Below are 17,004 nucleotides of genomic sequence, written 5' to 3'. Positions count from 1 at the left end.
ACATTTTTTTTGATAAACTAGAGGGCATATTTACCAGAATGGATAACAATTTATTTCATTTTCCATTAAAAGCCCAACACATATACCATCCGGAAAAGCTTTTTCTGACTGGTCAGTCAGTTCAGTGCAGAGAATGGAGAAAAGAAAGTCTGACCAACACATATTTACTACCTTGGGAAGGAATGGTGGTGGAGAGATTTGGGAGGAAGGGGGAGGGGGGGATTAGGAGTGAAAATGAACAAGTGTTTGGTTCAAGTCTTCCACTCTTAATTCAGAACCAGGATGCCACAATCACTGCTGTAGACAAATTTGCAGATTGTGAACTTCACTGAAATTTCATAAGAAAAGTTAGTCATTTGCTAAAATGATCCGAGTATGACCTCGGAGAGCTCCCCCCCCCCCCCCCCTCCGGCAGCTTTATTTAACAGTATCGGAACCTGCAACTTCATTGTCGTTAGTGGGTTCTCTGAACATGTAACGACATTCTTGTTCATATACTATAATTGCTTTTGTCAAAAAATAAAATAAATGACTTGAAACTAGCTTTGATGTTCTGTTACACTATGAAGATTACAAGTTGCCTTTAAAAACAGAAGCCATTAATAACTCGGATGCTGATTCTGTGCTATACCAGGAGACAATGCTGGGATAAAATTTACCGATTTCCTGAAACTTCTAGGAACCTGGAGTCTCAAAACTTTTGTTGATGTTGTTGTCGCAAACAAACTAGTATTGCTATCAGGAATTCATTCATCCAGGAATCATTTTAGAGTGATACAGGATCTGTGAGCTTAATACATGGAAATATGTAAAAAAATTAAACTGTCGTAATTAACTCGAAAATAGCAGAAATTTACAATAAATGCGGGCAATATGAAGTTGACGGGCCGGATGCTAAATGGAACACAACTATGTTTACGCCACGAACGCAATATTTGAACATTTCCTTATAACAAATTTTCAATGAGCGTACAGCTCCCTCATGTGCCAGTTAATAATTTTTTATGCACTTGTGAATTAACATGTGAAAGCAAGAGTTGACAATGTTGGGGTACGGCTTTAATCATGAACGAAGTGAAAATATTATGCTTTACTATCAGAGTCCTATTCGTTGTTTACTTATCGTATAATATGTAAAATTTCAGCTGCACGCGGAAAAAATAAAATCTGCGTAAACGATTAAAAACGCTTCCGTATTTTTTATGCCATTACCTGATGTAGTTTGCTGTGTCTCATCCGATAAAGCAGCAGATGAAACAGTATGTAATACGATTTATCTCGTACACTGATAAGTATGCACATCAAATTCATCAACTTGTAAGCGAACTGTTTCCAAACATAACAAGAAGCGTTACCAGGGCAACAAGCGATTTGTCAGCGCTAGTCTTTTGTTGAACATGGCTAGGTTTCTTCAACCTCTTGTTATTATTGTCAGTGTAGCCACTGAGCCAACACAGCGGTAAACCTGCTGTACGCTGCTTACGAGTGACGAAGTGCTCACCATTGGTTTGATAACAGTATGTGCATTTATTATATCTGCTTGTAAACCAACAATCCATTTTATGTATTGTAAAACCATTAGTTCTAATCTCGTACACCAAGAGGTTATAACTTAAAACAGATCTTGATGACTGTTTTTTACTCGAATGTTGCATTTCTGAACAATGACATGCCAGTAATGTTATTGTTGCCGTTGTTATTTTTTTGTCAGGAATTGCAAAAACGAAGAGCGACTTTGCCTTAGGGAAAAGTTAAAATCATTTCTCACACAGTTATATGCTAAGATTTTTTGCGTCTGCACATGCTTCATTGAGACAAGCATAATACCTTATGTAGTTAGAAGTAATGGTGTTTTGATGAAATTTCTGCAACAGCGCCTTCCTTCCTAAGGTATTACCTCACCGACAATTTGTGTTGTGAACTGCTTGGACGTATGTACGCTCTTACTTAGTAATGGCCGGGTCTTTTACTTCACTAAGTAGAGGGTCATATTATAGTCCTAGAGTCATCTTTTATAGCCAGTTCTTGAAACTATTTAAGTAGACTTTTTTGTTATAGATCACATTAATCTTAAAGTCTGCCAGCTCAGTTTCTCGTACAGCATCTCTGTGACACTCTCTCACAGGTCAAACAATATATGTTCTATATCACATGTTAGCCCTATTTGGTATGTGTCGCACACACTTACACACTTGAGCAATATCCCTGAATGTATCGCATGAGTTTCATCTGTAAGCAGCCTCCTTTCTAGACTGATTACATTTTCCCAGTATTCTACTAATAAACTGAAGCCTACCACCTGCTTTACCCATGACTGAGCTTATGTGATCATTCCATTTCATATCTCTACTAAGTATTACACCTAGGTATTTGTTTGAGTTGGCTGATTCCAACCGTTACTTATTGATATTACTGAAATAGGGTACTACATCTTTTTTTCCATTTAGTGACTTTTAGATAGTACTTCATTATAGAAAACTGAATCATCTGGAAAAAAAGCCTGATTTTACTATTAATATTGTCCACAAGATCATAACATACTGGTACAACATGAACAACAAGCATCCCAACTTACTTCTCTGAGGCACACCCGAAGTTACTTCCGTGCCTGAATGTGACTCTCCATCCAAGAGAACATGCTGCATCCTCCTTACCAAAAAATCCTCAATGAAGTCACAAATTTTGCTTGATACCCCACATGATCGTACTTTTGACGCTAAGTGTAGATGTGGTACTGAGGTAAATAGTTGTTGGCAGTCGAATAAATATTGCGTCTTCCATACTGCCTTGATCCAATGCTTTATGTCATGAGAAAAGTGCAGGTTGGGTTTCGCATGAATGATGTTTTTGGGATCCATGCTTGTTGCCATGGAGCAGGTCATTAAGTTTGAGCTCAGAATATATTTTAAGTTGCTACAACAAATTGATTTCAGAGATATTGGACAGTAGTTTTGTTGATCAGTTATAGTACCATTCTTGTATATGAAACATCCATATGTTCTTTCAACTACTGGACTCATTTTTTGTTCGAGGAATCCATGATAGATTTAGTTAAAAGAGAGGCTAACTCAGCTGCAAATTCAGTATAGAATCTGACAGGGACTCTGTTGGGGCCTGGAGCTTTGTGCAGTTTTCAACTGTTCCAGCTGTTTCTCAACACCTCTGACACTAACACTCATTTCATTCATATGTCAGTGGTTTATGGCTATTCAGAGATCTTATAGGGTGACAATTGAGTGTATGGTGTAATATGATCTATTCATTGTGAAACCTGGTAAATTTAATGATTGTGAAAGCAGATTACAATGTTTAACTATACAGTTTCTGAAAAGTATTTTTTATCCTTTTTTATCTTTGAATGAATTAGCTAATGTGGACATACATATTTTGTTATTTCATTCTGCTGTGGGTAGGGTGTATTACATGTTGCTTCACACTAAAAGGGCAAAGAAGCTATTTCAACACACAGTTTCTGTGCAGCACTGAACTGCTTGTACCACCACAGCAGATAAAAATCTATTATTCTTTGCAAATGAAAATTTTTATACGTTTTTTGGGTAATAGCATCAGGGTTGCAGTAATTACAACTTCAATAGGTTGTTACAGTAGGCTACTACAGAGTTCACCATGGTATATTTTGACACACATATGATAATTTGCATTGGAAAGAATGTATGCATAAGAGTTTTCTTCAAGAATGTTGCAATTTTTGGCCACCAAAATGTTATTTGTATATTACCTGACTATCCAGCTTAATCCTGGCAGTTTTACAACCGCGATCCTTGAATTTGGGTATTATCATCTTTCACAAATTACAAGCAACATGAAATTAGGGATAAAATAGTTAGGTACCAGTTATGCAGTCATAATAGCTCTTAGCATTGACTTATGTGGGTGATGCCACAAGCACATGAACAGTTTCACTTTTGGCAGTTACATTTAGGCCTAAATTGTTTTACATGATGAGAATCATGCATTTTGCATAGGGGACGTGAAACTGGACTCTATTCATTTACCAAACATGACCCAGGCTGCAACTTCATTAAAACTCTTTTTTACATACTTTGCAAGTTAAATGGCACAAATTTCTGGTCTTTTATTATCAGTTTACAAAAGCTCTGTTTGATAATTCAAGAACTATTTTATTGAATAAAAGCTGTAGCCTACGCCACCAGATATGGTTTAAGGGTCTCATTTATAGAGTCCGGGAAGAATGATTTTTTGAATGACTCAGTGTGTGCAATAATAATTCTTATCTTATCTTCACGGTCCCTATGTGAGTGATAATATATTCCTAGAGTCATCATTTAAAGCCGGTTCTTGAAACTGTTAATAAACTTCCTCGGGATAGTTTATGCCTGTCTTCAAGAGTCTGACAGTTCAGTTCCTTCAGTATCTCTGTGACACTCTCCCATGGATTAAGCAAACCTGTGACCATTCATGGTACACTTCTCTGTATACATACAATACCCCAGTTACTCCTCTTTGGTATGGATCCCACACACTCGAGGAATATTTTAGAATGGGTCACACCAGTGATTTGTAAGCATTCTCTTTTGTAAACTGATTGCATTTCCCTAGAATTTTACCAATAAACCGAATACTATCACCTTCTTTGCCATGACTGAGCCTATGTGATCATTCCAGTTCATATCCCTACTAAGTGTTACACCTATTTAGTTGTATGAATTGGCTGATTACAGGTGTGACTCATTGGTATTTTAGTCAAAGGATACTACATTTTTCCTTCTTGTTAAGTGTACAATTTTAAATTTCTGAACACTGAGAGCAAGTTGCCAGTCTTTGCACCACTTTGAAAATCTTATCAAGATCTGACCTCTTGCAGATAGTAATTAATTATAGATAACTGCATCATCTGCAAAAATCTTGATATTACTATTAATATTGTCTGCAAGGGCATTAACATACAACATGAACAGCAAGTGTCTGAACACACTTCCCAGGGACACACTTGAAGTTACTCCTACATCTGACGATGAATCTCCGTCCGTGATAAAATACTGCATTCTCTGTATCAAAAAATCTTCAGTCCGGTCCAATTTGCACTTGACACCCCATATGATCATACTTTTGACAATAAGTGCTACTGCATCTACCTGACTGCCTTGATATCCAAAGCTTTCAGTATGTCATGTGAGAAAAGTATGAGTTGAGTTTCGTGTGATCGATGTTTTCGGAATCCATGCTGGTTAATTATTTTCAGCTGAGTGTGAAGTGTGGTCTACGTGATCCCAGTTTCTTCAACAGTGGAGTAGTCAAAGTGGTCAAAAGAGACCCCTCAACTTTTATTTCCACAATGATTCAGTTTTTAACATCTTTCCACCAAACTTTGTGACATTTTCACATTTCTTTTACTTTTAACAACTGTTTATTGTAATTTAGTAGATTTACATGATTTCATGAAGTATATCTGCAGCAGCAGCAGCAGCAGAGGTCATTGACCCCTGCCATAACTCATTTTTAGAATACTGCTGTTCTAATAATTACAAATCTTCTTGTGTTGCATATTGTTTTGGTTAACAATCATTGCTTCGAATGATGATGTATGCTCTTAATTAGGAAATGGCTTACTGGATTAGCGTGATTTTCTTTCAGAGACAACTGATGATGAAGGTAGTAGGTATTACCATCAGTAGATGACTCCCTATCTCATTTGTTTCCAGAACAGTTTCAGGGATCAGTTACTGCAATGTTGAAGATGTCAGCTAAAGATGGAATAGAATGCAAAGTTACTAACACACAACTACTTGGAAGAAGGATTGCTTTGAATGTCCTGAAGGAGAGAGGGAGGGCCCATTGCGTATGCATGCCACCAAGTGGATGAGTGATGTTGTGTGTTATATAAAACACACAGAATGAAATTCCTGAAATGATTTTTTTTAAAATCATCATTTAGGCTATATGATTGGAGGCAGTGATTGGTATCGTGTGTGCCAGAGGTGCTTTTTGTGCTAAACATATTTCCTTGAATGACTTTTGGTCACATTTTTGAGAGTCTTATTTTTATCAGGGATAAAACGGTGACAAACAGATTCTATCAATTTAAGAGATTAATGAGAAGCCATCTAAAATTCAACATATTACTGCAGAGATGTGCGCTCTTATTTCTGGAATATGGCACAAGTCTGCGCAAAACTGTCTCTGCTATATCACCCTGGTGGAAATCTTACAGTTGATGAGCAGTTGCTTCCAAGCAAAGCAAGGTGCAGGTTTTTACCCAGTTTATGCGAAGCAAACCTGACAAGTACAGATTCAAATTTGGTTAGCTGCAGATGTGGCATCCAAGTACACCTGCAATGCCTTCCCGTACTGCAGTAAGGAAAATGTCTGACCAGACAATTCAATCAGCCATTGGGAGAGTATATCGTTTTTGGTCTCATGGAGTCATTTCTAAACCAACGAAGGAATATGACAACAGACTACTACTTCACATAAGAGGGAATCATCAACAAGATTAATCGAAAACTCCCTAACTGCATGAATGGGAACAAGTCTGACGTACATTCCCTCATTGAAGAATACTGGTATGTCAGAGTGTACCAAAGGAAGAAGAATAAGGAAGTTGTTATTCTCAGTGCACTACATCCTGAAATAGCAGTGAGCGAAGAACGAAAGAAAAAGCATAAAAATGTTACCTGTTATAACACTACAAAGTATGGTGTAGAAATCAATGACAACATGATTCAACTAATTTTACTTGCAGAAGATGGCAGACACATGTTTTTTATGGCATCCTAGACATGCCAGCAATAAAAGCTTGAATCATCTACTGTGAGATAACCAAAAATAATCTGAAGGCAAGGAGTTCACTCCAGCTAGTAAATGAACTGATGAATGGGAAATAACAAAGTTTAATTTCAGTGTTTCAAAACAAACAAGTGAGATAAATGAAGAAATCTTAGGAACTGCAGAAATGACTCACATTTCTGGGTAGATTAATGGAAAAAGTACAGGTCTAACTTTAATCACATTGTGGATTTTTAACGCACATCTTATTAGGGCTCAAATGATCCCTTCCAGCTGTTCTAGAGGTATCACATTCTCTGTTGCTCTTGTGTTAAGTTGCAGACAGCCCTGAGAGCTTTTTTTCTACATCATAAAAACTGTTTAGGCGAGGTTCAAGTCAAGTTGCCCTAGAAGATTAGCCCATAATGAAGTAATAAATGGAAGTAGGCATTATTTGTTTGAATCACTACTGAATTACTTACACTTTGCCTTAATACACAAAAAGCAGAACAAGCTTTTCAAGTTGTTCTCAAAAGTTTTACACAACAGTCCCATTTGAAGTTATTTTGTAGTTCTATTCGTACAACTTCAGTTTCAATAACAGACTTTAGTGATGTATTGCCAAGGCTTTGTATTGTATCAAATTCCTGTAAAAAACAGAGAAAATGGAAATTTGTGAACACAATTATATATTATTGTTATTTTATTTTGATGGAACCGGCTGATAGTGGTGAGATTTGTAAATAACGTGACACACCATCAATAGACTGAGGGTGTCATTGACATAGCATAGGTGTATGCCTCTGGAAATAGGGGTTTTTGAGTGGGAATTGCCTTGTTATTAACACCTTTTTAATATGTTTGATATTAACAATTGGAAAATATCAGACAAGAGTGGAAAAATATAAGGATTTTTTAGGGACATGAATGTAATATGGAATGCACAGTGGAAATATAAAAAAGAATATCATGGCATTCATTGACTTCACCAACTCTCAACAACATTGTCACCTTCCAACTAACCTGGGTTTCTGACCATGCTACAAATCAGTTTGTCACCACAACTTTTCCATAAAAAAGGAGGTTGTGAACAGTGATATAATTCATAAATGCCGAAATCTTCAATACACTCGCCGTCTCAACTAAACCTGAATAGGACTAGTCTAGAACATGATCCAAAACATCATCCCTCTCAGTGGATTGCCATCTGCACTAAGTATATATTGATCTAGTACACTACAAGGTCTAAGTTGCCACCCTCAAGAACTAAATGATATATTGCAAACAGAACACAGAAATGCTATGTGCAACATATAAATAAAAACATTGCAGATGCCATTTACCAAGTGTATGTCATGCTTCAAAGAGTATACTGATTGCATGCATTTTTTATTATATTGAAGTGTAGCGTCTGTTGCTGATTTCATTGAGATATAATCTGTAGCCATAATTAAAATGCCGGTGTCACATGCTAATAATTATTTTTTTCCCCCTTCTTCAGTAAAATAGTTTACATTACAAGTGTAAAGAAGGAACAATAGGGGTCCTAGGACAAAGTGCAGTGGTACACAATATTTACTGCTTTATTGAATCAATTTGTAGTTATTCTAATAAACACTTTGATGCCTTTATATCGCTGTATGCTACCTGTCCTGTATGTGAGAATTTACCCTGTGGTCTGAGATGCTTCTGCACATTTTTGTGCTAGTTTATGAATAAGAGTATTGTGGTGAGTTATGGCAAATGAATTTTGCAGATCTAGGAATATACAAGTTGCATGTTCTCGGTTGTCCAGTGGTTTAAAGACAGCTTCTAAGAACTTATATATAGCTGTTGATGTAGAAGTGCATTTGCTAAAACCACATTGATTTTGTGATAGTAACGAAGTTCTTGCAGTGTGGTTTTGAAGGAGACTGTAAAAAACTTGGTTATGTTTGAGAAAACACTTCAGTTGGGATACTACATGATAGTTGTTTACATTATCGGCGTGTCTGTCCTTTTTAAAACAAAAACCGAAAATATAGGAGTGTCCTGTGGCTGTTTTAATACATAAGCAGAGGCTTTTTTAAGTACATAATCAAGAACATTATACAACTGATGTGAATATTTGTTTTTGATGCAGTAGTGTCTTCAGTGTTCTGCTATAGTTCTTCTGTTGTGTGCGTTTATTTGTGTACACTTAACCTTTTAACTTACCCTACAGGTAAAAATCACAGGGACAGATCAGATTATGTTGAAGACAAAGAAATTTTATTGCCTAAGATTGCATGTGCAGTGTCTGCTGTTGCTTCATCTTGCTGAGAATATTTATCTGCCTCAGTTTATGATGATTTCTGTTTCAATTTATGATGATTTCTTTGTTGTTTAGATTATGTTACTGTGGAATGCTGAAAAAACTTTATGAACCAATTTCCTTGGCCAGTCTATCACAACTTCACAAAGCCCCTCCCATACTCCTCCCTCTCCCTTCCCCCCTCCCCCTGTGAGTGAGTGAGTGTGTGTGTGTGTGTGTGTGTGTATTAAAAAAATATATATATAAAACCAACCAACAAAATTGATAGCTAAGAGAAGTTTTTATCATAGAGAAGTAAAGAAAGAAAAAGATTGTGATATATACATCAAAAGGAAGTTGTAACTCTTCAGGTTTTCCCGGCGAGATCTTGACATGTGGAATAATCGAGTCTATTGCCGGATGTTTGTGTCGCTGTGGCACAATATTTTGGCCACGTAACTCATTGCCTTCTTCAGGTGCTACCTGAGACTGCCATATTGGAGGATCTAGTCCAGTATTTATGCCCAGAGGGCGCTGGGTGCTCTCTCTGCCATCCACGCCCACCTGGCGCTGCTTGTAATGTGTTTTCTCTTCGCCAGTGCGCCCTCGGACATCCGCGCCCAACTTGGTCGCCATCTGTGGCAGCTGTCTGAGGCCCGTCCTGTGTTGGGCATTCTGTTCACGGTCCGCACCCGCCAGGTGCTGCTCCTGAGGTTTTGGCCCTTCCCTGGTGCTCCCACGGACGTCCGCACCTGGCTCATCCACCATCTGTGGTCGTGGCAGCTGTCTGGGGCCGGACCCGCGTTTGGCGTTGCGTTCGTGGTCTGCACCCACTTGGCACTGCTCCTGAGGTGTTGGCACCTCCCTGGTGCTCCCACGAACATCCGCACCCACCTCGTCCACCATCTGCAGTTGTGGCAGCTGTCTGAGACCCGTCTCGCGCCGGACGCTCTGTTTGTGCTCCGCGCCTGCCTGGCGTTGCTTGTAAGGTGTTGTCTCTTCCGTGGTGCTCTCTCGGACGCCCGTGCCCGACTTGGCCTCAGACAGCTGCCACAAATGGCAATCAAGTCGGGCGCGGATGTCCGAGGGAGCACTGGGGAAGAGACAACACATTACAAGCAGCACCAGGCGGGTGCGGGCGGCAGAGAGAGCACGCAGCGCCCTCTGGGCATAAATACTGGACAAGATCCTCCAATACGGCAGTCTCAGGTAGCACCTGAAGAAGGCAATGAGTTACGTGGCCGAAATATTGTGCCAGAGCGACACAAACATCCAGCAGTAGACCCGATTATTCCACATGGAAAGAAAGTTGTTTGTTTACAAAAGCTTCCTGACCATGTGGCAGCATATTCATCAGGTTCCGTAGACGATGTATGAAGAAGAATATGTATGGATGTGGAATGAGGCAAAATATACATAAACAAGAAGTAACCATCAGAAACTAATTGTGCAGTCTGCATTAACAGTTAACTACGGTTCAACTGCTACATTCTCTTTGTTTCTGCATAGGCTGTAAACCAGGGCTTAACACCTTGTTGGTTCTGAGCATGAACACTCATGCATGCTCAGGCTCTTGCAATGTGTTGAAGAGAAATCTGATTACACCATGTGGTCGCGACGACATGGAAGAAGCACCAGCTGTGAATTAGGGGAGAGCCAGTTTTAACAGTGGTGCCAGCTAATAGCAGCAATGGCAAGTCAGCATTGTGTAATACGAACAGTCTCTTGCATTTCGATCCTCAGCGTGAGGAATCGTATCTTTTTGCACAAAAAGAAGCAAAACCATAAGGCACTGAATACTTTCAGGAAATTCAGTTTACAATGGTGTTATGTGTCTTTCTGCATCAAAGATATGGAAACAGAAAATGGGTAGAATCGGAGCATGCACAAGAGGTTTCAAAAGTTAAAAGGAAGTTCTCTGAAGAGGAAGAAGAAGAAGAAGAAGAAGAAGAAGAGAGAGAGAAACAAGAAACAAGTGAGTGTCATTTGAATGAGCTATAAACTTGCACTACTTTTAGCAAAGACCTTGCATCCTTTCTCAGAAGATGATTTAATAAAAGAATACTTGGTAGCTGCAGCTGGAAAATTGTGTCCACCCCAGGTAGAATAGTTTCACGTGATGCCATTATCAAACACGACAATTATGATTCGCTCACAGGCTATGGCAGACAACGTTCAAAACCTGCTTGTAAAATCTTTGTAAAGAGTTTTTGCATATTCTTTAGTACTCTGTAGATATCACTGGCACACAGATGGATGTGACATTCTTAGAGGTGTTGAAGAAGGTGTAGAAAACGTAAGGCTATCATGAAATTTGTTAGGTTTTGTCTGCATACAGAGCACAAGTTGTGTTATGAAATAGACCAGGGCTCTTAGAGCAACTGACTGGGGAAACAAAAGAATCTGGCAGTACCTAGTTTGCACTGATTTGCAGATTAAAGTAATTGACCTACAATGTGGCAGGGAATATAAAGACATTCTAGATATCTCCAAGTATTTACCTTAGCATCAATTTCCTCATTTACATAAGTCTCCACGAAGTCCCTATCCTATTCCCTGTGATGATGAAGGATGTACAATACTTGTTACTTGTAGGCCTGTGCCCACAGTATTCTTGCAGAGCACATTTGCTGTGAAGCCTTGCCAGAAATGAAAAGCAGAGTTAACTAAAAAGCTGTTATTTTGAAAATGGCTGCAGCCTACTAAGTTACATAAAGTGTTCGAGTTTAATCTATTGCTGCTTGCTTAATATTTATGTGAGTATGCTGATTTAAGAGTAATAATTATGTACATTTTTTAGAATAGAGGAATTTTTATGACGAACATAAGACTTCTACACTCAATTAAAGATTCCCACCCTTAATACTAGGCAAGAAGGCAAAGTGTGCATCGAAATAATTTTTGTGTGATGTACTTTTTGAGTGCGAATGGCAGTTTCATTTTCTTAGTATCCAAAAATGCCATTGAGAAGTAAATTTACTGCAAAATGAGTGTAAGACACCAAAAACCTTTGAAAAGGCCTCTGCAGAACATGAATTGAACCCAACATGAAATCTTGTCAGATACTGTACTTAGTGCTCATCCACACTGTTTAATTTCACTCTTATGGTACATTTTGTAATTGTGAATCACAGATTTTTGTTACAAAGTTAATCTTCCTCCATGAAGAGTTATAATACTTTAATTTCCCTTTGCCCTCACAATCAGATTTCTCTGCAGGGTCACAGAAAATACCCCTGCCAGCAATTCATTTGTGAGGTTGTACGTGGCTTTTTACAGAAATCAGTAAAGATCGAGGTTGCATATTGTATCCAAAGATGCTGTGAGCACTCCCATTGCACTCACTGTGCAGGGTGTTTCCAGAAGTGTGTGCAAAAATTTAACAAGACATAGAACATGCTCCACTGAACAATTGAAGTAGGGAGACTGAGGTCGGAGAAGACAGCTTAAGGAGATAATAAGAATAAAATCACATCACTGTGTACTTTTTAATTTACATTAGTCACAGTTAACTGCAAACGTCATTGCTGACACCATGAATATACCATTTGTATTTTGTCTTACAAAATGTGTTGTAACTGATGGCCATCGACCTCAGTGCAAGCATAACATCGCCGAACGGTATTCTGACACACCCTGACAAATATCCATGTTGTGTTTCGAATCACATGACAGGCAGCCACAATCCTGGCAGCCAATTCCATCTCCATATCCACCAGAGGCTCATACACAAAGTGACTTTAGATATCCCCATAGGAAATAATGAAGGGGGTTCAGGTCAGGTGACCTTGCAGGCCACAGAATAGGACCTCCCCTTCCAATCCAGTGGCCATGAAATACTGTACCAGTACTTCTCTATCGAATTGTACTGTATGTCTCTGAATAACACTGAGTAATGAATGGATCTGTCGTTCATTCATAGTGCATTCTGTCATGAGACAATGTAAATATGATACAACAGAGCCATCTTATGGACAAGTAAAGTAAACAAAACCTGCATCGTGACTTCCTAGTAATCTGGCTCATCCTCCTTGTGTCCTCGCTGAAAATAAAGACTGTACATGTAAATAAACCACACAGTATGTGAAAATGTATACGCATGTTAGTTGTAAATAAGCTGGAAAACAGACAAGGCAATAGAGAAAGTTTATTTCCATATCTTCTTAAGCTGGCTTGAGCCGAGGTTCCCTATCTCAAATAGTTCAGTTGAGCATTCTTTATGTCCTGTTACATTTTTGCATGCTCTTACAGAAATGCCCTATATACTTACTCCTCTCCTCCTTGATTACTGACTGTTTATTAATCACCTTTATTTGATGATTGACTGGGTGGAACTCATTAAGCACAGTTGACTGAAATGTTGCTATTAGTTTATTATATCCTTTGTTGGAACATATTATTGAATTACAGTGATGAAATTATGCCACAAAATTTGAATAACATTTGAGCTTCCATAAACGGTTGTCTCTTGAGCAACGCACTCTTCTTTTGAATTGTGGTTCAGTATTATTATTATTATTATTATTATTATTATTACTAATACACTTAGCTTAACATACATCTTTAAAGTTCAATACACTAATAGCCTAGCCGGCCATGGTAGCCGAGCGTTTCTAGGCGCTACAGTCTGGAACCGCGAGACTGCTACGGTCGCAGGTTCGAATCCTGCCTCGGGCATGGATGTGTGTGATGTCTTTAGGTTAGTTAGGTTTAAGTAGTTCTAAGTTCTAGGGGACTGATGACCTCAGAAGTTAAGTCCCATAGTGCTCAGAGCCAACTAATAGCCTACCATTTGAATTTTTCCTCCGACTGACCGTTAGCAACTAACTGCATCTGTAGGCTTCACTTTATAATGTCTCCCGGGCTGGTGCATGCTCGAAACAAGCAACTGCAAATCTCGTTATTGAGAGCAAAGCTGATAATCCATTCTTTATCACACGTCACAGAATTTGTATCTGTTTGCATATTTATCAAAATGCAGAAGCAGTGGCCTCACAACACCCCGAACCGCCACGCTTTGCATATGTCTATTATGTTTTTCGACAGCACTGGCCACCAACCTGTGTTTATCACAGTGATGACTAACACGAGTGACCATGAATGTGGGATGGGTTGAAATGGGACTTGTCCCAAGTTACATTTCTCATGCAGCATGGCAACAATTTTTGTATATGATGTTTGTAGTTTTTCTACAATGGGAGGTCATGGGGTATCATGCATGCCACCTGTCCAGTCTGCAGCTGTGAGTATCAAACCGTTGATGGAAATAATCAATTTTGAAAATATAATGTAGTTGGATAGGCCTACATAAAAAAAATCTACTCACCAAGCTCTTGTTTTCTCCTGCAGCTGCTTGATGAGTAGATTTTTAAACTATCCAATTACATTATACAGGATTGATGCAATACCATATTTTATGGACTATTGAAATGCTACGGGCTATAAGACACCTTAATTTTTAAGCAGCTTTTTAAAAAAATAACATTTTTACTGTTAGATTGCAATACCAGAATAAAAAAAAAGGGGGAGCTTATAAAACCAAACTGACCTTTAAAATCCCTGAAAATTGTTGTGTGACCTTTCTTCTTCTTCTTCTTCTTCTTCTTCTTCTTCCTCCTCCTCCTCCTCCTCCTCCTCCTCCTCCACTGCTGCTGAGAGCGTTACTTATGCCGCACTTCTTGAAAGTTTAACAATAATGTCTTCTCTCTCTCTTAGACCGCAGCTGTTTTATTCACTGACACACTTGTTTGAATATAGGTTGTTTTAAAGCTCCCTTTGGCGTGAATTCATGTTGCATTTCATCCATCGTCCATTTATTCCATTCCTTTCTCATATACACTTTAAATGGTTTATTTATGGAGACATCATGAGGTTGCAATAGTGAAGTAAGCCCTCACAGAATAACAGGAAGCTCTGTATTTACCTGTCTCAGTATCTCTTTCACAGAATTTTTTAAATGACTGCTTAACTGATCTAGCACAAGAACAGAACTCTTCTTCAATAAAGCACCTTTCTTTCTCTCCCACACTCTGTTAATCCATAATATCACACCAGCCTCGTCCATCAAACCTTTGTTGTGTACATGAACAACACCACTTGGCAGTATTTCAGAAGATTTGGCATTGCTTTGCACTTCAGAATGTACATTGAATTAAGTTTAGCACCCTCAGGACAACATGAAAGGACAACAATGTAGTGGATTTTTTCATGTCCACATGTTTTTGTAGTTAAACAATGGAAAATCTAGGATGGAATGCAATAATATTGTGAAAAGGAAATTTTCTACTCACCATATAGCAGAGATGCTGAGTCGCAGATAGGCACAACAAAAAGACTGTCACAAATAGCTCTCAGCCAGTATGGCCTTCATCAGAATTAGACGGCAAACACTCATATGCACATTCACGCAAACATAACTCACACACACATGACTGCAGTCTCAGGCAACTGGCAGTGTAGCCTCAGTTGCCTGAGACTGCAGTTGTGTGTGTGAGTTGCATTTGTGTATGTATGTGTGTGTTTGCCATTTAATTCTGACGAAGGCCTTACTGGCCAAAAGCTATTTGTGACAGTCTTTTTGTTGTGCCTATCTATGACTCAGCATCTCCACTATATGGTGAGTAGCAATTTTCCTTTTCACAATATTGTTTTTATAGTTACAGTTTTAGCCCTTTCATGGCAACAGTTCTGTTATGTGGGACATCAAATGTCAGAGGAATTTCATCCACATTCACTATCTACTCAGTTCCACATTGGTTTTCTTTCAGTGTTGAATAATAAAGCAATGGAAAGATAATATTTTCTCTTCATACTTTAGTCTGTTAAGTTCCACTGTAGTGCAGGCTTATGAGTGTGTATTTGAATCATTTTTGTATAAGTTCCAAAGCCATTTTGATAGTGTCCTTGAATCCATTTCTGTATGCCATCTTCTAATTTTGGCCATTTTGCATTCAATTTTCTATTTGCACATTTAGTCTCCCTTATTTTTTTCAGGTTTTCTTCACTAGCATGCCAATCGTGAGTGATTTTTTCCTGTTGGTGGAGGGCTGAAATGCCACTCTGCTACTCTGTTTCAGTGTTCTTCTGCATATACTACTTTCAATTTATAGCTCACATCATATGAATACCTTTTATTTTTTTTTCCATTATGAAAGTAGATATTAACAGAAATATTGTATTGTTATCAGTAACACATATCCTTTCAATTAAAGTCCACTGTCACCGCTGATTGCGATGACGCATCATAGACCAGACATTGTTCTGAGTTTGTGATGGCAGTGTATGAGGAAGACAGTTTTAGCAAACTTGTGAACCTTCGCAACTCATGTTTGTTGCATTGGTGCACTACCGCTGCTAGTTGAATCCAATATTGCCAGATAGAGGTATGTTTCCAGTGGCATTGAATATATGACCATCTTTAAGACTGGCAGGAGTTTTAAATCAAACATTGGATGTTTTTATATTAATTTTGAGCGTAAGACACACCTACATTTTGGAGGTAATTTTTTGAAGAAAAAAGTGTGTCTTATAGTCTGTGAAATATGGTAGATCAATGCCTATTGCATAGTTGCTGTGTCAAATCCACTCCATGGGTGAAACTGTAACGTTAGTTAAGTCCCTGAGAACAAGTTGTTGTCATCATGTGCTATGATCACATTGTGTTTTTCAATATCTACTTGGCACTGCGGATGATCCTCTTCTGTCCGCTGATTCCACACATGCATCACTATTCTAGCAGCATGTTCTGTGTTGGTCGAAGTACTGTGGTACGATAAGTCTGTTTCCTGAAGTGAACATAATTTTAGCACTATTACAAACTTTCACACATGCTAATATTTTCTCTTTTACTTGCTTCACATTTCCACTCCATTTAATGGCTCTTTATTGTCCAAGATTGGTGTTGCAGCGACCTTCTCAGGGTTTCTGTGCAGTCTTAATCATTTATTTAAGGCCACTATTTCTGGATATCGAAATTTTCAGAAACA

General features: G+C 38.4%; 1 protein-coding gene across 3 annotated transcripts in view; it reads left to right on the top strand.

Moving 5' to 3' along the window:
• Window positions 1-1,366: 1,366 nt before the first annotated feature.
• LOC126260832 (vesicle transport protein USE1) overlaps window positions 1,367-17,004 on the top strand; it is a 135,301-nt gene continuing 119,663 nt past the window's right edge. The window contains exon 1 of one of the 3 annotated variants that reach the window (XM_049958223.1): window positions 1,367-1,517. The gene's annotated coding sequence lies outside the window, so the exon portion shown is untranslated. Of the gene's footprint in view, window positions 1,518-1,754; window positions 1,891-17,004 lie in introns of those variants that run through there. The other 2 variants (XM_049958225.1, XM_049958224.1) reach the window with 2 other exon arrangements.

This window comes from Schistocerca nitens, chromosome 5 (genome assembly GCF_023898315.1).
Source record: "Schistocerca nitens isolate TAMUIC-IGC-003100 chromosome 5, iqSchNite1.1, whole genome shotgun sequence".
Classification (NCBI taxonomy): domain Eukaryota; kingdom Metazoa; phylum Arthropoda; class Insecta; order Orthoptera; family Acrididae; genus Schistocerca; species Schistocerca nitens.
Note: the sequence above shows the minus strand (reverse complement) of the source record. Positions and strands in the feature narration are given on the sequence as shown.